The following is a 322-nucleotide window of genomic DNA, read 5'->3' as shown; positions in this document are numbered from 1 at the left end:
TTTTTTTTTTTTTTTTTTTTTTTAAACATAGTCTTGCTCTGTTGCCCAGGCTGGAGTGCAGTGGTGTGGTCTCAGCTCACTGCAACCTTCTGGGTTCAAGTGATTCCCCTCCCTCAGCCTCCTGAGTAGCTGAGACTACAGGCGTGTGCCACCACATCTGAATAATTTTTTAATTTTTAGTAGAGAGTGGGTTTCACCATGTTGGCTGGGCTGGTCTCAAACTCCTGGCCTCAGGTGATCCACTCGCCTCAGCCTCCCAAAGTGTTGGAATTATAGGCATGAGCCACCGCACCCTGCCTAAGCATTTTTTTTTTTAATGCTT

Source organism: Mandrillus leucophaeus, unplaced genomic scaffold (assembly GCF_000951045.1).
Source record: "Mandrillus leucophaeus isolate KB7577 unplaced genomic scaffold, Mleu.le_1.0 Scaffold1050, whole genome shotgun sequence".
Lineage (NCBI taxonomy): Eukaryota > Metazoa > Chordata > Mammalia > Primates > Cercopithecidae > Mandrillus > Mandrillus leucophaeus.
The sequence above is the reverse complement of the archived record's forward strand: the minus strand, read 5'-3'. Positions refer to the sequence as shown.